Source organism: Dipodomys merriami, unplaced genomic scaffold, assembly GCF_024711535.1.
Source record: "Dipodomys merriami isolate MVZ:Mamm:240054 unplaced genomic scaffold, mDipMer1.0.p SCAF_175, whole genome shotgun sequence".
Lineage (NCBI taxonomy): Eukaryota > Metazoa > Chordata > Mammalia > Rodentia > Heteromyidae > Dipodomys > Dipodomys merriami.
The window spans coordinates 1,076,134-1,098,092 of record NW_027203104.1 but is presented as its reverse complement, the minus strand read 5'-3'; positions in this window follow the sequence as shown (position 1 = coordinate 1,098,092).

The following is a 21,959-nucleotide window of genomic DNA, read 5'->3' as shown; positions in this document are numbered from 1 at the left end:
TGAAGGGTAGAGAAAATTGAAATCTCCAGCCAGCCTTGGTCTTAACTCCTGCTGTGTGGAAACATAAGGTTGTGGTTTGAATTGGTTAATCCAACAAAATAAGGATCCACTCCACAAACCACCATCCATTTTCCCACCAAATCACTGGAGAAGGGGAAGGAGAAACCATGGTACATCAATCTATGACATCATGAAAACCAACCCCAAGAGAAAGGCTTGACATGTAAAGTGAGGACACAGAATCTCTTCAAATAAGTAAACCCCAAGTTCAGAATAGGAGGAATGTCAGAAAATACTGGATTCCTCAGTGATGGGAACTATTTTTTTTATCATTGTTCAATTAATAGTGCTATTTCCCCCTCAATCTCAGTCTTAGCATCCAAGAGCATAGTAATTTTATTTTTCAGGAGTGGTTAGGAAAAAAAAAACTTTTCTGGAAGGAATCAGTCTCAGGAACCTCCATCGGTCTATTTGCCCGTGATCCGCATGTTGAGGTCTTGTGGGGGGGGGGGGGCGGGGGGAATCTGTGTAGGAAAAAGCCCATGCATCCCTCCGGCTCACAGATGTCTCCTGGGTAATTTGAGATCATCCTTCAAGTCTCACCTGAGATGCTGGCAGCTCATGGCTTCCTCTGCCACCAAAGCTGATCTAAGGAATTCCATGGACACTTTTAGTGAGAATTCTATCATATTTCCATATTTTCCTTCCTCCCTCCCTCCCTCCCTCCCTCCCTCCCTCCGTCCCTCCCTCCCTCCCTTCCTTCTTCCCTCCCTCCCTCCCTCCCTTCCTTCCTTCCTTCCTTCCTTCCTTCCTTCCTTCCTTCCTTCCTTCCTTCCTTCCTTCCTTCCCTTCCTCCTTCCTTCCCTTCCTCCTTCCTTCCCTTCCTCCTTCATTTCCTCCCTCCCTCCCTCCCTCCCTCCCTCCCTTCCTCCCTCCCTCCCTTCCTCCCTTCCTTCCTTCCTTCCTTCCTTCCTTCCTTCCTTCCTTCCTTCCTTCCTTCCTTCCTTCCTTCCTTCCTTCCTTCCTTCCTTCCTTGGACATAGGTGAGGGCAATCTGAGTTGGTCTCACAGCTCCAGGTTGCTCTCATCTTCCTCAGCCTTGCTGCATGCCCCCCCCCCCCCAGTTCCTGCCCCACCATCTGCACTCCTGACCAGCATCCCATCCTTGATCTGTCCCATGACCAGCTTCCACAAATGGCCCCATCCATGTTACACAACAATGGAAATTTTTATTTTTTGATCTCAAGATACAGAGAAGCCACATTTTGAGAGGTCAAATCATTTGTCTTTCTTGAAGAGCTGACACATGTCCTTAGAAAACTTCACCCTGTTAGGAAATGGAGCCATGAGGTTAACAGTGTAAAGAAAGGGCAGAGAAATCATTGCAACACACCATATCAATCCCCATGGAGCACTGAAGTGGCACACCATGGTGATCTGAGGACAGCCAGGAGACACGAGGCATGGTACAAAATGGCAGCCTAGGTGGTCAGGGGCCTCAATGGAACTAGGGTCCAGGTCACAGGGACTTGGAGAGTCTTGTGAGTTCAAGGCATAGGACTTGCAGATCCAATAATCTATTGTCCAAGATCTTGCTCCTGCTTGTAGGAACTCAGGCATGCCCATCACTTGGGGGTAGCCTCCACCTTCATCCATCAAGAAGAAAAGATGGCACCAGTGAGACCCAGTATCCTTACTTCATCTGCTTGTACATGGCCTTTTGCCTCTACATTACAAGTCCCCGGTGTCTCACACCCCTCTGTGTCTCACAGATCCTGATCCTCCCTGCACCCCTTGGCCTTGTATCTCTGACTCTGTTCTGTGCTACTTGATGCTCTTATCCAGCGATGATTAACTGCCGACTCCATCAGAATGAGGTATCTGCCTTCTTCTTTCCTTTCCTCTTTTGATCCTTCCTAACAAGGTAGGAGCAGCTATTTCTTTTGTTTACATTAATTTATTCCATTGTTACTCTGGAGGTGATGCCCAGAGGGATTCCTATGACATGAGTCAGGTAAGAACACATCTCCTTTGGTTCAGTGTCTTCTCTTCCCTCATTCTCTCTCCCCATCCCTCCCTCCCATTCCTGCCCACGAGTTGCAGACTTCACCTCCATCTGTGCCTAGTGAGCTCCACTGCTGCTCTTTTTACCCTTTTTCCCTCGAGTTCTGTGCCCTCCCTTGACTCATGCAAAGTTATCCACGTGAATACACCATACATGGGGAAAAGGAGGCAGAATCACCCAATAATAATAATATAAAGAATTAAAAAGAAAACAAAAAAGAAGAGAGGTCTCTTGTTCCATATCTTATAATTTATTTATATAGGTAGGTAGTTAGGTACATAGATAGATAGATAGATAGATAGATAGATAGATAGATAGATAGATAGATAGATAGATAGATAGATAGATAGATGGATGGATAGATAGATAGATAGATAGATAGATAACAGGAAGTGGCATGTAGGCATTGTGCCTTTGTCATTCTCTCCTAAGACTATCCTTTTTGGTCTCGCTGTCTGAGTATCTTGAATCCCAGGTAATTTGTCATATCCCAGTACATCTTAGATCTCACCTCTGCATATGAGAGAATACATGTGCCCTTCATTTCTCTGAGTTTGGCTTACCCCACTTAATGTGACTTGTTTTAGTTCCATCCATTTTCCTGCAAATGGCATGACTTTATTCTTTCTCATGGCTATATATGATCCCATTGGGCATTGGGAGCCCATGTTTTGGATCCACTTGTCTACTGAGGGTCATCTGGGATGCTATCCATGGCCCCAGGAGCATAGATTCTCCCAAGGCAGAAATTTGTGCATGTACAATCAATTTATTAAATCATTCTGATAATTATCAAGATCAGAAGAAGGGATGAAGAAGGAAAGCCAGGGAGGAGTGTCTACTGTTTCACCTAAAGGATGAATACAAATTTGAGTGACCAGGTGACTTTATCTTGGTGGAAGTGTTTCTGACTCTACAGAGAGGCTGGTGTCCAGTGCACTCCCGATCTCCAGTGCACCTGTGAGGTTGTAAGAGAAGAAGAAGACAACGCATCTGACCTGACACAAACTCTACAGCAGAACCTCTGACATTCGACGTTTGTGACCCCAGCTGACCCAGGAACAGAGGAAACATGATCCTGAGATCATGTCTGCAAGTCACCCATGATTTTATCTATGTGTGTATGTATGCATGCATGTATGTATATATTTATCCATCTATGCATCTACATATGTATCTCCCTGTCTCTCTCTCTGTATAGATCTATTCACTATCTATCCATCTATGTCTATTCATCACTCTCCATCTCTACTTCCACCACTATTTCTGTATCTGTTGGCCTGCATGCCTGTCTACCTTCCTTCCTTCCTTCCTCCCTTCCTCCCTCCCTCCCTTCTTTCTTTCTTTCTTTCTTTCTTTCTTTCTTTCTTTCTTTCTTTCTTTCTTTCTTTCTTTCTTTCTTTCTTTCTTTCTTTCTTTCTTCCTTTCTTCCTTTCTTTCTTTCTTCCTTTCTTCCTTTCTTCCTTCCTTTCTTCCTTTCTTCCTTTCTTTCTTTCTTCCTTTCTTTCTTTCTTTCTTCCTTTCTTTCTTTCTTTCTTTCTTTCTTTCTTTCTTTCTTTCTTTCTTTCTTTCTTTCTTTCTTTCTTTCTTCCTTTCTATCTTTCTTTCTTTCTTTCGATCATCTATCATCTATTTTTATCTATTTGCCTGTCTATCCATCTACCTATGTATACATATATATATATATATGTATATATTCTCTATATTTTCTCTACATCTGTCTTTTATCTGCCTCTGTATTTGTGTGTCTGTGTGTTGGTCTCTCAATATATAAGTAAATGAACACTGGTCATATGTTTTAAGTGACAGAAAAACTGCCCTGCACATTTGTGGCTTAATCTCACATAACTCTAGAAATAGAATGAAAAATCCAATAAAGGAAAAAGAAATGCATTGATAAGAAGATCAGTTGGATAGAAGGATATTGATCAAGATTGTAAATGGAGGGGATGGTAGCAATGGGGGAAAATTCTGGAAGGGGTGACATTGGTTGGGATGCATTGTACTAATGAACATGTTGAGTAGAAACTCCTGTATACAGCTACTTAATGATAACCAAAATAAAATAATTGCTTCCCTCAAAAAAGAAAGTGAAGAATATTCAGCCTTTTTGAAAAATTTGAATGTCTATCTCAAAATTTAAAAAAAAACAGATAAAATACATAAAACCATGTAACAAAAGGTTCAGGATGATCTACAGTAAAAATGGTTTGGGAATTCAAGTTAGCTTCACCATACTGGAAGCTACAAGGGTTTGTGTCTTTTTGTTTTAAATTTCAGAATTCCCATGGGGCTGGGAAGGTGGCTCAGTGATAGAGTGCTTGCCTTGCATGCATCAGGCCCTGGGTTCAATTCCTTAGCAGCACATAAGCAAAAAGAAAAAAGCCAGAAGTGGCACTGTGGCTCAAGTGGTAGAGCACTAACCTTGAGCTGAAGAGCTGCGGGACAGTGCCGAGGCCCAGAGTTCAGGCTCCACGACTGGACCCCCCCCCAAAAAAAAAAACCCCAAAAAACAAAAAAACAAAAAATATTTCAGAATTCCCAGTCTTCTGCATAAAGAACTGCTATTCACTCCTATAAAGTTCTAACTTTATGAGTGAAAGCATAATAAAGTAACTACTATGTTAATATAGTAACATCCTTTACTATAATAACTAACACTCAAGCTAGACCCTGGTGGATCACACCTATAATAATCCCAGGTATTCAGGAGGCTGAGATCTTGAGGATAATGGTTCAAAGTCAGCCCAGGTAAAGAGTCTATGAGACTCTTACCTTCAATGAACCATCAGAAAGCTGGAAGTGGTGCTGTGGCTCAATGTACTAGAGTGATAGTCTTGAGTGAAAGAGCTTAGGTCCTGTGTTCAAGCCCATGACTGACAACAGAAAAAAAAACTCAAGCACAAAAAGCTATTACTCTTTACTAGTCAATTGCTATTTATGAATAGTAGTAGACTATTTTTTTCAAAAGCAAGTGTTACTATTGGAGCAAGCTCTATTTTTCGATAGTAACTGCTTTTTTTTTTTAATTATAACAACTACTGCTTTGGGAAATGCCATTAAAGTAGCTATGATTAACCCAAGATCCATGACATCTTTTCAGTGATTTAAATTAAAACTCTATGCTATGCTGACTGAAGATTTTGCCACCCTAGGAACTTCTTCCAGACCTGGCGAATCGCAGAGGAGGACATCAGCCTGGGGAAATGTTTTGAATAACTCACAATCCTCATTCTCATTCTTTTCATCATGTTCTTTGTTATTATTTTTGTTCAAGTCTTGGGGCTTGAACTCAGAACAAGAATGTTCATCCTCAGGGCTTGTGTTTTGCTCAAGGCTGGTGGTGTAGCACAAGAACCACAGCCCCATTCACTGGTTTTTCTTTTCTTTTTTTTTTTGTGAGTTAAGTTCCTAATGGCTATTCCTGCCTGAGGTTGGTTTCAGACCTCACTGTCTTTCAGATCCTAGCCTCCTGCACAGCTGGGATTACAGGCGTGAGCCACCAGGGCCTTCCTTGTCTGTGTTTGGAGTCTGAACCAAGTCCAGGGAAATGCTTTTATGACTCCATGGCTAAAATATGCAAAAAAAGCCAAGAAGTGGCATTCAAGATGGGACATGACATGGATACCAAGCTGGAGACCTGTGTTGCCAAAGGAAGAAATTCATAGGGTGCCCATGTTTGAAGAGTGGAGGTGAATGCAGATGGACACGGGTCCTGACTGAGCAGGTCTTCCAGGCTTTGAACCTAAGGTGAGAAACCATTGTTTTCCAAGGCTTGGAATCTGATGATTGGCTTCATTGACCATATTGATGGTACACAGATAGATAGATAGTTAGATAGATACATAGATAGGGAAAATAAAACAAAGAGTCAACACCAATTTTCAGAAAAAATATCTGAGAGCAATCTCTGTTTCAACAGATACCATGCCATTCCCAAGTCATCTGTCTTGCGGGTCTGTACTATTTTACTACTTATTGTCTAATATCAATAGAATGGTAGTGTTAAGGATGATGGTTTTAGGAAGAGACTCACTCGTTCATAACCTCTGACATATGCAGAAATACTAATGACAGTGACACACAAACAAATACACACACACACACACACAGACTCCTTCCCCAGACCATGGTATCCATGGTACCTGGTTGGCTTGGAAATCCCTTGGCGTGGCATAAATCAGGCCACAGAGAAGAAAGAGCAGAAGAACCTTCCCCTGAACCAGGTGCTGGTCTTCCTCCTCCTCCTCCTCTTTCTCTTCCTCCTTCTCCTCCTCTTGCTGCTGCTACTGCAGAAGCTCTGAGTAGGTCAGCCAGGGTGGGGAAAATCTGAAGGCATTCCTCTTTTTGTACTCTTGCTCTGTGGGCACAACTCACAAATGAACCAATGTTGTTGAGATTTCCCCCCAGCTTTTGCATGCTGTCTTAGCTTCTACTTTTTTATTTATTATTTTTTTCTTTTTTTGGGGGGGGTCTAGTCATGGAGCCTGAACTCTGGGCCTGGGCTCTGTCCCTCAGCTCTTCAGCTCAAGGCTAGCACTTGAGCCACAGCGCTACTTCCGGCTTTTTTCTTTTTGTTTATGTGGTGCTGAGGAATCGAACCCAGGGCCTCATGCATGCAAGGCAAGCGCTCTACCACTGAGCCACCTTCCCAGCCCCAGTTTCTACTTTTTTAATTAGATTAGAATCAAGAGAAAGTTTAGTTGCACAAATGATTGTCCTTTGTCCAATTATCCAGACTGGGTGTGTGGCTAAAACCCTAGTAGTTGCTGTGACTTCTAATTTAATGGTTAACGCCTTTGGAGTCTTTTGTGAGAAACATTTCACAAAGCAGATGGATGAGGCTGAGCCAGCTCCGAGGCATTTTTTTTTTTTTGGGTCCGGTTGTGGGGCCTGAACTCTGGGCCTGGGCGCTGTCCCTCAGCTCTTCAGCTCAAGGCTAGTACTCTACCACTTGAGCCACAGCGCCACTTCCGGCTCTTTTCATTTTGCTTATGTGATGCTGAGGAATCGAACCCAGGGCCTCATGCATGCGAAGCAAGTGCTCTACCACTGAGCCACCTTCCCAGCCCCGAGGCATGTTTTTGTGGAGACATGAACGTGCATTTTACGAGTGACAGACACTAACATGAATCCTATGATAACAACCAGAAAAGCTGACTACACAACAGATACAGTTTTGTATCTGAGTAAATTATTGGAGATAAGATGCTCACAGACTTTTTTTTAGCCAGGAGCTGGCTTTGAACTGCCATCCTCATATCTCATCCTCCTGAGTCACTTGGATGACAGGTGTGAGCCTGACAGGTGGTCAGCTGAATCACTGTAGTTCAGCAGGTGTACAAAGGGGTTGTGATTCAACATGTGCATGTGGAATTGATCAGTGTCACCCCTTTTACTGGCTCACCATACATGTGATCAGCAGCATGGGGATATTTAGTAGTAGTTCGACCAGATGAGTGGGAGTTCTTTGTTTCTTAAGTCCTGTTAGTTTTGTCATATCACCTAACATTTTGGATTTAGCATCCACTTATCAGGGAGACCATGTACCATTTGTCTCTTTGCTCTTGGCTTACCTCGCTCAACATGATTCCTTCTAGCTCCATCCATTTCCCTGCAAATGCCATTATTTTGTCATTTCTAATGGCTGCATAATATTCCATTGTGTATAGATACCACAATTTTTGGATCCATTCATCTGTGGTGGGGCATCTGGGTTGTTTCCATATCCTAGCTATTGTGAACAGTGCTGCAATAAACATGGAGGTGCACGTGTCCTTGTATATTGGTTCCTGTTGTTCAGGGTAGATGCCCAGAAGTGGTAAGACTGGGTCATAAGGGAGATCAATCTTTAGCTTTCTAAGGACCCTCCAGACTGCTTTCCAAAGTGGTTGTATAAGTGTACATTCCCACCAGCAGTGTAATAGGGTTCCTCTTTCTCCACATCCCCTCCAGCATTTGTCGTTGGCTGATTTGTGGATGTGGGACATTCTGACTGGGGTAAGGTGGTATCTCAGGGTTGTCTTTATTTGCATTTCCTTCACCACCAGGGATGATGAACATATCTTCATGTGTTTCTTTGCCATTTTTATTTCTTCATTTGAGAAGTCCCTCTTTAGTTCCCTTGCCCATTTAGTAATTGGTTTGGGAGGGATTAGTTTCTTGAGTTCCCTGTATATACAGGATGTTAACCCCTTGTCTGATATATTGCTGGTAAATATTTTTTCCCAAGTAGTTGGTTGTCTTTCTAGCTTGGTGGCGATAGCTTTATCTGTGCAGAATCTTTTTATTTTCAGGTAGTCCCATTTGTCCAGTCTCTCTCCAATTTGTTGTGACCCTGGGACTCTGTTCAGGAAGTTCCTTCCTGTGCCTATTAGTTCAAGTGTCTCTCCTACTCTGTCCTGCAGTGGTTTCAGAGATTCAGATTTAATGTTAAGGTGTTTAATCCATTTTGAGTTGATGTTGGTGCATGGTGATAGGCTGGGGTCCACTTTTAGTTTTCTGCATGTGGCCGCCCAGTTTTCCCAGCACTAGTGGTTGAAGAGGCTGCAACAGGTGCATTTTAATGCACAGCAACCAGTCCTTAATCAACAAGGAGTAACACCTCCTGCACCAAAAAACAAAACCTATGATGACCCAGGGCAATTATATCTCATATACTTTTAAGCAAAAACAGCCATTGAGGAGGCTGATATCTGGAGGATGGCAGTTCAAAGCCAGTCCTGGACATAAAAATCCCTTCTTGAGACTCTCAGGTCCAATGAAACCACCAGAAAACCAGAAGCTTTGTGTGTGGCTCAAAGTGGTAATGCTTTGTGGCTTTAGCACACAGATAAGAACTAGATGAGGTTGGGTAAGAACAAACAACTGGTGTGTAGACCATGTCTCCTTCTATTTGTCTTTCTCAGCATGGACAGGCAGTATGTACAATTCTCAATGGTGGCAACAAGACAATGAAAAAATAGGTCTTCCAAGCAAGGTGTGAGTAGCTGATGACTGACACTTTACCCATGTCTCCCAACAAATAATGCGGAAGCCGCAGATGCAGGGAATGCAACTTGGAAATGGAGCTTGGGCTCTGGAATCCATTGTCAGGGAAGGTTTAGTCTGAGGTTGTTTTCAAGTCTGCTGTGTTTCCATCAAAGTTACAAGGAGAGAAATCTGCAGACAAGAGTCCCAGCATTGTGTACCTCCTGAAACTGATCATAGTTGATCAATCTGGGATTCTTTGAAAGGGATTGACGTTGGTTGATCTGAAATTGGTGGAAATTGATGGAAGGGAGTTGATGGATTTTGAAATTGATCACATGTCCAGGAACTCTATCAAAGACAGATTTTATTTCCCCACTCTGGCTGCTACTTTGTTCATCCTAAGCTTACAAATGCATTTAATGGATGGGTTGCCTTAGAAGAGTTCCCTAAGGCATGTGTGCCAAGTAAGAATTAAAATCATTTTCAACAACTTTGGCAGGGAAGGGGGTGAGTTTGAGAGATGGGGAGGGAAAAGATGGTAGAGGAAAAACAAAGAAGGAGGTAACAATGCTCAATCACCTTGCTCATATAACTGTTACCTCTTTGTACAGTATTTTTACAATAAAAACATATAAAGATAAAATAAAATAAATAAAATCATTATAAAGAGAGCATAAATATTCCACCTGAAACGTAATGTAATTTAACTGCTGATTGTACCAATTGGATAACAGTTAATTTCTCCAATAAAAAGAATGAGTTAACGGTGGACTGAATTATCCTTATTTTACAATGTATCCTTATTTTTAGATACATGTAACATATATATATATATGTAACATATATATATATGTGTATATATATACACACATATACAGGTATTTATGTGCATATGTGCACATGTAGATTCATACATATCCATGCACGTGTATGAAAAATTTACGTGTATGTGAATGAAGGCTAAAACATTTTATCCTGCAAAATTGAATTTTTAAAATCCCAGATCTTCAGAACCATCAGCAACTTATTCCCCTAGGCTTTCTAGTTTCTGCTTAATACATTGCATTTGTTCAGTTGATGGGGATATAAGAAAGTGATTAAATCCACACCCAAAACTCAGGCACAGAGGTCACTATGATCCAATGGACCTAACAAAGAGTCCTCTATCTAACCAAATGGACAGTAAATCAATATTTCTTTTGCATTGGTAGTTGCATGTAATAACTATTTCTACATCCTGGAAAATACTGGAGATTTCCTCATCTACAGAAATATCAACATGGATGAGCACAAAATGTCCACAAAAACCATTCTAGTGCTACGTAAGTAGGGTAGCTTCTGTCTCTAGAGTAAAACATATTAAAGATCTTAGTATTATCCCATCTTTGGTCCTCAGCTCCATCCAGACCTAAGCTCCTCCCATCCCTGGAGTTTCTGCCTTACAGCTTGCCATTCCCTCTCTCCACCCTGACCCATCTGAGCTCCCACCTACCTCACTTCCTGCCCCCAGACACTCCTGCTACCTGGATAGTGAAGGGTGCCATGTGTTTCCTCTCTGGGGCAATATGTCTCCTCTAATAAGCTTTATAGTAATCTTTCTCCTGTGCCAATCTTCCTCTGTGTGGTCCCCGGGTATGGATCCTTCAAAAGCCACATCCACATTTCATTCACAGAGGTGCATGTATTCATTTGCTGAGCTGTGTTGATACCTGCGCTATCAATCTTCCTTGGGACAAAAGGAGAAGAGAGGATATTGAGTGTGAGCTGGTGGCTCACACCTGTCATCCCAGCTACTCAGGTGGCTGATATCTGAGATCAAGATGGGAAGGAAAAGTCCATGACACTCTTATCTCCAACGAAATACCCGAAACCCCTAAGTGGGGAGCTGTGACCTCCTTGAGCATAAAATGGTCAAACAGTGCCCAGGCCACAAGTTCAATTCCCACTACCAGGGCTATTTTAAAAAAAGAAAAAGAAATGAAAAGGAAGTCATCATTGATTGGGCTCTTTCAAAGAGCATGACTAAAACCCAACTACCATTATCTACTGACCAATATGGTCAATGAAGCCCATCACCAGATTCACCACCTTGAAAAACGATGGTCTCTCACCTTACATTCAAAGCCTGGATGATCTGTTCATCTGCACTCACCTCCACTCTTCAAACATGGGCACTATGTGAATTTCCCCCTTCGGCAGCACAGATCTCCAGCTTGATATCTGTGTCATGTCCCATCTCAAATGCCATGTTTTGGCTTTTCTTTTTGCATATTTTTAGCCATGGAGTCGTAAAAGCATTTCCCTGGACTTGAGTCATACTCCAAGGCTCCAAACCCTGCTTCTGAACAAATGGTCTTGTTGGTGTTGCCCAGCCACACACTTGGTCCCCAAACTGGAAACTGGGTTTCTCAGTTGACGAATCCCACTCTGCTCCTCTATTGGAATGTTCTCAGTCATGTTGGCAGAGGATGAGATCTGACAAGACTCTTCATGGCCCAGTATTTCCACAATTCTAGAAAAATGTCTGTACTTCAAGTAGGTGGTGATGGAACCCCACTTCCACGTGAGAAAGGAGGAGACTCTGCAGTTCACATTTCCATGTATCACAAGGACACAAGTACAGCCTGGAAGGGGAAGTTAAGTTGGCCTCCTCCCCTCACTTGGGGATAGGCCCAGGACATAAGTGAGTTGGGAGCTTGAATGGACAGAGAAAGTCAAATGGGAAGCTCATAGTACTGAGCTTATGATGCTCAGTTGATGGGCTTTGACAACAAGACTCTCAAGTTCAGAGCTTAAACAATGGCAAACATTCTCATGAATGCTGAGAGCTGACGAGGTCTACGAGCTCCTAGGCCTTGGCTGTCCTTATCACATCCATCACATCCATTGGGCTTGAGGTAGGCAGTTGAGGGCAGTGCACATTTCAGTGCAACTAGGGAGGGAAATGGTGACCTTTGGATCAGGAAACAGTACAGGGCATCCCAGAGGATGCATTGTCAGCCCAGTAGTATTCCAATGGATGTGGCTACTGTCTCATCTTCTGCTCCATGTAGGAAAACCAGACAGTGTTGACTGTCCTATCTAGAGAAATAGCTCAGTAGGTACAAATAGGTATTTTTAAATCCCTTGCTATCTGAGTGGGCCTGAGTACAGAGTCAAATATTCCTCTCTGAAGAGAAGCAAACACTTCAGTCGACGTAGCATGGAGTTTTAAATTAAATCACTGAAAAGAAGGCAGGGATCTTGGGTTAATTGTAGCTGCTTTAATGGTATTTTCACCACTAACAACTGCTGTAGTGAAGTAGTAGATTACTACTAGTTATAAACCAGGACTTGACTATTATAGAGCAGAATTTTGTTTTGGATTTTGTTGTTGTTGTTCTTTGTGGGGTTTGAACTCAGGACCTGGGTGTTGTCCCTGAGCTCTACTTTGCTCAAGGTGAGCACTCTACCACTGTGTACTACAGATTAAAATTGTGGTTTTCTGGTGGTTTCATTGGAGAGAAGAGTCTCACTGACTTTCCTGCCCTGGGCTGTTTTGAACCACTATCCTCAGATCATAGCTTTATCATAGCTAGGATGACAACAGCTGTGAGCCACTGGAGTCTGGCTTAAGCATTAGATATTATATCATATTATATATTATAATATATTATATAGTGTCATATTGACATTAACGTATTAGTTACTCTAATAACATACTAGTTACTTTAATATGCTTACATTCTCATAAATTTACCACTTGATGCAGAAAACTGGGAATTTTGAGATGTAAAAGCAAAAAGACATGAAGCTTTGTGAATTCCAGTATGATGAAGCTAACTTGAATTCCTAAACCATTTTTCTGCAGATTTTCTTGAGACTTTTGTTACATGGTTTTATGTATAATTTTTTTAATTTTGAGATAGACATTCAAGATATTCAAAAAGGCTGAATTTTCCTCTTTTTTTGAGGGGAGCAATTATTTTACTTTTGCTATCCTTAAGTAGCTGTACACAGGAGTTTCTACTCAATATAGTAATGTGTACAATGCATCCCAACCAATATCACCCCTTCTAGAATTCTCCCCTATTGCTACCATCTCCTCCATGGACAATCTTGATCATTCTTTACCATCTCTCCCAACCCTGCTTATACACTCCATTTTCCATCTGTACCAATGGGATCCAGAGGAGTCTATACAGAAGCAGAACCCTGACCTATGAGTTGTGTCTATCCATCTGTCTACTCTTCTTCTTTATAGATACATTTTTTTTCTTTATTTAGTTTTTCATTCTATTTCTGGAGTTATGTGAGATTAAATCACAGATTTGCAGGGAAGTTTTCTGTCCCTTGAAGCCATTTTAGATAGATGGATATATACATAGATAGACACACAAAGACAGAGATAGAGATAAGGGTAGGTGAATAAATAGATATAGATGGATAGAAGATATATAGATATTAGATGAATAGATATAAAGAGATGAATAGACAGACAAATGGACAGACAGATTGGCAGGAAGGCAGACAGACAGACAGAGAGGAAGAGAGACAGACAGACAGGTAGGTAGACCAATAGAGAGATAGTCAGGTAGATAGAGATAGACAGACAGGCAGGAAGGCAGACAGAGAGATATAGACATCTAGATTGATAGATAGGCAGGCAGTTAGAAAAACAGAGATGGTGAGTGATGAATAAATATAGATAGATGGATAGATATATAGATGAATGAATATATACATATATACACACAGAGAGACAGATACATCGATAGGTAGACAGATACAATATAGATAGATAAAACTATTGTTAACTTTGATACAGCTGGTCTAAAACTCATGGTTCTGCCTCCTCTCCCCCTGTTTATTTGGGACCCCAAACAATTGTCTGAGATTTCTCAATGATATTTCTGATTTCAGCAAAGGTGGTGTCAGGTTGGATGTCTTGTCTTCTTCTCTCTTACAACCTCACAAGTGCGCTGGAGATCGGGAGGGCATGGGACGCCACCCTCTCCACAGGGTCAGAATTACTTCCACCAAGATAAAGTCGCCTGGTCACTCAAATCTGTATTTTGTCCTTTAGGGGAAGCCATAGGCGCTCCTCCTTTGCTTTCCTTCTTTGTGCCTTCTGATCTTGGTACTTCTCAGAATGATTTAATAAACTGATTGCACATGAAGAAATTTCTGCCTTGGGAGAATCTGTGCTCCTAGGGCCATAGATAGCATCCCAGACGCCCCTCAGTAGATGAGTAGATCCAAAACTCAGGCTCCCAGCACCCAATGGAATCATATATAGCCATGAGAAAGAAGAAAGTCATGTCATTTGCAGGGAAATGGATGGAACAAGTCATATTAAGTGGGATAAGCCGAGCTCAGAGAAACAAAGGGCACATGTTTTCTCTCATATGCAGAGGTTAGAACTAAAATGCTCTTGGATATGACAAATTACATGGGATTCAAGATACTCACATACAGCGAGACCAAAAAGGATAGTCTTAGGAGAGAATGACAAAGGCAAAATGCCTACATGCTTCTTTCTATCATCTATTCCTCTATTCATCCATCAGTCAATCAATCAATCAATCAATATATCTATCATCTATCAGTCTACCGATCTATCTATCCACCTATCTATCCATCCTATCTATCCATGCATCTATCAATCTATCTTTCCATCTATCATCTATCTATCTATCTATCTATCTATCTATCTATCTATCTATCTATCTATCTATCTATCTATCTATCTATCTATCTATCTATCTATCTATCTATCTATCTATCTATTTGTCTATCTATCTAAACAAACTCAAAGTTATGGAAGCAGAAAACCTCTCTTGACATTCGTTTCCTTTTTAATTTTTTATATTTTTATTTTTGGGTGATTCTGCCTCCTTTTTCTTATGTATGGTGTAATCACATGGATATCTTTGGGTGGGTAGGGGGAGGGCACAGAATTCAAGGGAAAGTGGATGAAAAAGAGCAGCAGTGGAGCTCACTGGGTTCAGGTGGAGATAAAGTCTGGAACTCGTGGGTGGAGACAGGAGGGAGGGATGGGGAGAGAGTGAGAGAAGAGAAGACACTGCACAAAAGGAGATTCATTCTTACTTGACTCATGTCATGGGACCCTCTCTGGTCATCACCTCTGTAATAACAATAAAATTAATTTAAACCAGAGAAGTAGCTACTCCTACCTTGTTAGGAAAGAAGAGGCAGATACCTCATACTGTTGGGGTCAAGATTTAATCCTCACTGAAAAGGGGCATCAAGTAACACAGAACAGCCAGAGATACAAAGGGCTGGGGGCACAGGGAGGATCAGGGTGTAAATACATTAAGGTGTGAGACAAGGGGATTTGTAATGTAGAGTCAGAAGGCCCTGTACAGCAGGTGACATGAGGATACTGGGTTTAACTTGTGCCATCTTGTCTTCTTGTTGGGTGAAGGTGGAAGCCACCCCCCAGGTAATGTGTGTGTATGAATCCCTAGAGGAAGGGAAGTCCCACACCCAGGTGATGAGTGTGCCTGAATCCCTAGAGGAACTTGGACAATAATTTCACCTCAGTCTGGTGTCTTTATCTTGAGAGTCACTTGAGCTTCCTGTGACCCTGACCCTGACCCTATTTAAGCCCCAACCAGTATATACACCATTTTGCACCATGCTTCATGTTTCCTGAATCTCCTCAGATCACCATGGAGTCCCACTTGGGCTCTTCACTGCTGTTGAGCCAGTTTACTGGCATTGCGTTTCTGTTCTTCATTACACTCATGGCTCAGTTTCCTGATGGTACAAAGTGCATTCAAGGCTGCAAGTTTTCTGGAAACATGTATCTGCCTATAGTTACGGACTAATAATGAACACTCTGATGAAGACTCTTGATTTGAACTCTCAAAATATGGCTGCTTTGGATCTCATGATTGAATTCCCATATAACATAGATGAGGCGGGTGTGGGGGGCGTGTGGAATCTGGCTGAGAACAGCTCAAGATGGAGATATGGATAATATGTGACGAGAGTCCCTAGGTGGAGATAATTGGGCAGAGACCCCAGGGGCAGCTTGGCAAATGGGCCAGGAGAGCAACTTTGAGTTGTGAGACCAATGCAGATTCCCCTCAACCATAGCTGTTGAAAGAAAGAAAGAAAGAAAGAAAGAAAGAAAGAAAGAAAGAAAGAAAGAAAGAAAGAAAGAAAGAAAGAAAGAAAGAAAGAAAGAAAGAAAGAAAAGAAGGAAGGAAGGAAGGAGGGAAGGAAGGAAAGAAAGAAAAAGGAAGGAAAGAAAGAAAGGAAGAAAGGAAGGAAGGGAAGAAAGGAAGGAAGGAAAGAAAGGAAAGAAGGAAGGAAGGAAAGGAAAGGAAGGAAGGAAGGAAGGAAGGAAGGAAGGAAGGAAGGAAGGAAGGAAGGAAGGAAGAAAGAAGCAATATACATATATATAGATATATAAGATATATAGATAATACAATAAAAATAGAGTTCTTACTAAAAGTGGCTGTGGAATTCCTTGGACCAGCTTTGGTCACAGAGGAAGCCATGAGCTGCCAATACCTCAGATGAGACTTGAAGAATGGATCTCAAATTGCCCAAGAGACATCTGTGAGCAGGAGGGATGGATGGGAAGAATTCCTACACAGATCCCCCAGCCCCCAAGACCTCAACTTGAGGATTGCGGGCAAATGGACCAACTGAGGTTCATGAGACTGATTCCTTCCAAAAAACTCCCTTTCCCAATCACTTCTGAAAAATAAAATTACTATATTCCTGGACTGTGACTGAGACAGAAAAAATCACCATTAGTTGAACAATGATAAAACAAAATGATTCCCATCACTGAGGAATCCAGTATTTTCTGACATTCCTCCTATTCTGGACTTGGGGTTTACTCATTTGAAGAGATTCTGTGTCCTCACCTTTAGATGTCACAAGCCTTTCTTTCTTTCTTTCTTTCTTTCTTTCTTTCTTTCTTTCTTTCTTTCTTTCTTTCTTTCTTTCTTTCTTTCTTTCAATTGTGAAAATACCATACAGAGGGGTTACAATTACATGAGCAAGGTAATGAGTACCTTTCCTATCAAGCATTGTTGCCTCCTACTTTGTTTCCCCTTACCATCCCTTCCCATCTCCCCTCCCTACCACATTCAAGTTGTAAAGTTCATTTTTCAACATAACGTCTTGTACATCTCATTGTTGCAATGGGTCCACCTGTATCCCTATTTAAACAATTTGTTTTTTTCCCTTCCCCTCCACAAATTATACCAACATCAAATACAGTGAAAACAAGGGTTATATTGTGGGGGAGGGACTCAAATATTTTTTCTTTCTTGCTATTGTCCCTCCCCACAAGCCTTTCTTTTGGGTTAGTTTTTATGATGTCATAGTATTTGGAATTTTCCAGATTGATGTCCTGTGTTTTCCACTTCCCCAGTCAATAGGGGCAAAAAGTGGTTTGTGGAGTGGATCCCTATTTTGTTGTATTAACCAATTCAAACCACAACCTTATGTTTCCACATAGCAGGAGTTGAGACCAAGATTAGCTGGAGATTTCACTCTTTTCTACCCTTCAACTGGGTGGCTGTTTTCAAGTTGCTTAAGACTGTGATCATGAGGCTAGGTATTAGTTGCTCCTACTTATTATCTTAGTGACTCAGGAGGAGGGGATCTGATGATCATATTTTGAATTAGACGCCCCCCTAAATCATCTCTCCACCCTTCATCCAACAAATAAACCTAAGATGAGAAGTGAAGGTCAAGGGGTAGAGCTTCAAATAAGATTGGAAAACCTGAACAAGAGTGTTGAGGTCTGTCATCTTCTGTGAGTCTGATAGCATTTATTTCACATGTTTAGGTGCTTCATTTTTGGTGACTATATGTTAATCCCTGTCATTGCTTCTTTGTCAATAACTCCCTTTATTTATCTGCAATGATCTTCTTGTCTCTTCTAACTGATTTTAATAGGAACTCTCTTTTATCAGATGACAGGATGCATTTGCCTGGAAGATTCTTTTGCATCCCGTTGCTCAGATTTGTGCTGATTTTGCACTATGATATGAGTTTATTGGAGACAACACATGAGGGAATCTTGTTTTTTTTTGATCCAGTCTGCTCCTCTAATCTTTTATAGGACCAGACTTGGCCCCATTGACTTGTTTCTCTGAATCAATCCAGCAGTCCCATTATCAACATCTCTATTCCATCCCACATCCCAATTTTCTTTGGTGAGTCCAGGGCCTTGAACACAGGGCCTGGACTCTGTCCTTGAATCTCTTTGTGCTCTAGGCTAGTGTTCCATCCTTTGATCCAGAGCACCACTTCTGGCTTTTTCTGAGTAGTTGATTGGACTCCACCTGAAAAGGAAGAGGAGCTGCATTTCTGTAACTTGGATCTGAAGACTCCATTCTTGACTTTCTTCCCATCATATCACTATGGGGATCTTTGGTCAGAAAATCACGTGGAACACTTATCTGTGCATGCTGTTCTTCCTGTCATGGCAAAAGCACATGTCCACTCTGCCAGTGCCTCTGCTTCAGCCCATAAAGTCCTTAGGTATTCCCTTGGTTAGAAATTTAATGCCCCCAGGTGCAGTTCCCTTCAACTGTCATTTGAGAAATGTGGTCAATCTATAGGAGCGTCTAATAAAGAATGTCTTATGAGACATCTAGAGAAGTCACTGTTTCTCTAAGGGACAGAGAAAGACATTGAGTTAATACTTTCTTTTTATTTAGTACATGTCCTTGGACTTGGACTTAGGGCTGGGCTGCTATGCCTTAGATATTATTTTTTCCCCAGCTAACACCCTACTGCTTGAGCCTTATCTGGACCTGTGTCCTTTAGGTGGTCAGCTGGAGGAAAGCATCTTCAGGACTTTCACATGGCCTGAGCTGGCTTGGAACTTTCCATCTGATTCTGATGCCATCTGCCTCCAGGACTTTACTTCTTCCACCTGATAGTTAAACCAACCCCAGTGGCAATGAAGCTTTGCAATGAAGGAGACTAGGTTGCCCTTCCATCCATTTCACTACTGCCAAGTCAGAGAAAATAAATAATTGTGTACATGGAAGTGCTGATCAGGTCACTGTGTTCCCAGTGAACACCACCATATACAGCTCACCATTTTCTTGCTGCTCATCTGCTTAGTGAGCTGGAATTCCCTTTGGACCACCTGTGCCAAGCAGGGTATTCAGAGGAAAGAGTCAACACCACTTGTTGGTGAGCACTGATTAGTGCATAGGGGAGACTGACCACAGTAGAGTCCTACAAAAACCAGGAGGAGCTGCTGCCTTCCCCAACCCCGGAGCTGGAGACAGAAAGCCCCACAGTATGATAGTCCTGCTGCTGGCTCTGTTGCTTGAATGGACGCATGCTCAGCATAATTCTCAGGTAGAATCCTTCTAGGTAACCTGAATAAAGTGATGTGGGGAACTAGTCTCTGTGTGGGAAAATTGTCTGTCTGTCAGTGTGTCTGGCTCACATTCCTTTCTGTGCATCAATCACATTTTATTCATAGGTTGTTCTGTATGTCCATATTCATCCAACATACCTTCCATTTTGAATTCTTCCTTTGCCATTGGAATGTTAATATCACACATTGTTAAGAATATGTGGTCAGCCAATTTGTGATTTTTTTTGCAGTATTTCATAAAGGCTTAGGTATGGAATTTTTATAATTTTGTGCATATGTTGCTTTTACACATGGATCTCCTTGTGATCATTCCATGGAGGCCTAGAATCTCCTCTTGTAAATCTTTATTCTGTCTGATTCTCTCTCTTCAAATTTATTAATACCATGTAACAAGAATCAGAGACTCTGAATATTTCTAGTAAATTCTCTTCTGAAAGAAGCAGAGCCTGGTAGCTCAGAGTCTGGAGAAAGAGCTCTCCAGGTCATCACAAGCAGGTTACTTGAACCCCTGAGCAATTGGGGAGCAACACTGAAGATCCATCCTCTAACCTGCCTGATAGGGTGTTTGCCATTCAGCGAGGATATTGGTTCACCTATGCCCTTGCTGATGATAATGAAGAGCAAATCCTGGAGAATGGAGGACTGAGATTCTATCTGCATTTTCTCTACTGTTTGAGAACATGTGATGTCATAAACTTATGCACTTTTGCCAAGTAAGCTGGGCTTCCTCCATAATACAGGAACTCATGCACTGAGTCCTGGCTTTTTCTTGAGACTAAGTTTGCAAGGAAGTATTTGCATTTGGCGAGCAATCTGAGGACCTGTGCTTTACTGTATTTATTTATTTATTTATTCATTTTTGTTGGTCATAGAGTCTGAACTCTGGGCCTGGGCCCTGTCCTTCAGCTCTTCAGCTCATGGTTAGCACTCTACCACTTGAGCCAAAGCACCACTTCTGGCTTTTTCTGCTTATGTGGTGCTGAGGAATCAAACCCAGGGACTCATGATGCTAGGTAAGCACTTTACCACTGAGCCACCTTCTCAACCCTACCCATATTTTAATGTGTATGATGTCCAAATGTAGGATGTCAAAATGCCTTGTGGAAATGCATGCCTGGTCTTCAGATTAACCAGCCAGAAAGAAATTATCTAATTAGTAGATAATAGTAGGAAGGAAAGCACTTTAACTGTATAATGGGAATGTGTGTCATTCAATTTTTATTCTATGTTGTGGTTGTGAGTCTTCACAAATGTTAAACATGATGGCTTACACCTTCTGAGTGGTGAGGTGTAAGGATTGATTCAATGTCATAGAGCTATTCACGAAGATTCTCCTCAAGAAAAAGTCTCAGTTTTGCAAGTGTTTGAGGCACATTTAAGGACAGAAACATTGAAAAAAGGAGATGTGTGTGCATGTATATGTGTTTAGTTAATAGATAGGTACATAGATAGATGTACAGATAGATAGATAGATAGATAGACAGATAGATAGATAGATAATGTGTGTGTCATTGTGTGTGTCTGAGGTTTTGTCTAGATGTTGCATGATTTACATGAAGATCACAGATGATTTCAGATAACACACTTTATAGTAAATACTTGCAACCTTCATTAGCAAAAGGTGGAAAGGCTAGCAAACAGTATGTGTGTTTTTTGGATGGAGAGGAAGAGAAAGAGGAAGAGAAAGATATCTGAGGGAGGTGTCCAAACAATTTTGTGTGTGAATAAACTCACACTGACCTGGAGGAAGGAACCCAGAGGGTGTTCTTTAGATCTGAGCAACAGAACAGCAGGTCTCCATCCCCTGCAGGTGGATTCCTTCATTTCCCTTCCTACCAGTGGCTAAATGGACAGTTCTACAGATTATCGGTCCTAGTTGGAGCTGGAAATGAAAAACAAAATACCACACAATTATGTATCAGTGATTCTGAGATCAAGGTCCTAAACTAAGGAGGAGTAAGCCAATGGCCAACCTGATAACTGCCAGGGCAGAAATCTGTTATACAATCAGCAGAGCACCCAAAGAGTAGAGATATGAAATTATTAGACAATATAAAATTGAATTTTCTCAAATTCCTTGTGGAGCACACAGAATCTGATAACTGGTAAAAATGTTTGGATTGTAAATAATCATTTTAAAATGTACTTTTTTTTTGTTCTTTCAAAGGTTCGATTCCTACTTTAAAAGAGTGAAATTCTTGGGAATCCAAAATGAGATTGGTGTTTACGACATGTTCTGTGAGTGTCTGAAGATTTGGGGTACAGTCAGGTCTCCCAGCACTGGTCGGTTCTAGGTCACACATAAGAGGTCACACACAGGTGAGGGGTGGGATTTTTAGACACCTTCTGCCCACAAGGACCAAGTCCACATGGACCAGACACTGAATGTTGTAAGGACTCAGGCCCAGTCCACCTCCCTGCACATCCTCCTGTTGCTAAGCCTCTGTGTACCTATGGATGACATTCAGGGATGCTTTGTAGTGACACGAGCAGGTGTTGAAAGGGACTGGAAACCTGAGCCATGCTTTCAGGACAAGCTTTTCACCAATT